This window comes from Empidonax traillii, unplaced genomic scaffold (genome assembly GCF_003031625.1).
Source record: "Empidonax traillii isolate 1590-97213 ecotype Southwest subspecies unplaced genomic scaffold, ASM303162v1 scaffold15:size5535645, whole genome shotgun sequence".
NCBI lineage: Eukaryota > Metazoa > Chordata > Aves > Passeriformes > Tyrannidae > Empidonax > Empidonax traillii.
Window position 1 is genome coordinate 2,895,937 of NW_020955208.1, and position 592 is coordinate 2,896,528.

A 592-nucleotide genomic window follows, 5' to 3' on the forward strand; every position below is an offset into this window, starting at 1 on the left:
GTGCAAAATAGAGCACTTAATGCTTGTCATTTCCAAATGGTTTGGGTTATATCTTAATCTTCTTCAGCATTTGTTTTGGGTGTAATACTGGGTAGCACCGAGGGATGCATCACTTTATGGGCTCTGCATAAGCTGCAATTAAGGAAAATCCTCAAGCACACGAGAAACCTCAATTTTGATTGGCCACGTTCCCATAACTTATTGATAATTCAAATCACTCGAGTATTATTCAGTGTTTTCCTTCTCCCTGCTTTTTTTTAATCTCCTGACAAGTTTACAAAGAGAAGAATGGAGCTGAGCTGAGCTGCATTACATCCAATATGCTGCCTACACAAATGCCAGAGAAACTAAATGAACCCCAGAACATATGGCACTCTGCTGACAGAGCTCCGAAACTGGTTCTGCATGAGCAACAGGGAACATCTTGAAACGCACAAGACATATGTGTTTTAGGAAGAAGATTGAAGTGTTTCATAATAAAACAGGACAAAGTGAAATACAAGTGCTGTATAAAATTTTAATTAAAAACCGGTTTTACCCCTCAACGTGAATATACAATATGTTTCCCAGATGGATTTCATATTTAAGTATT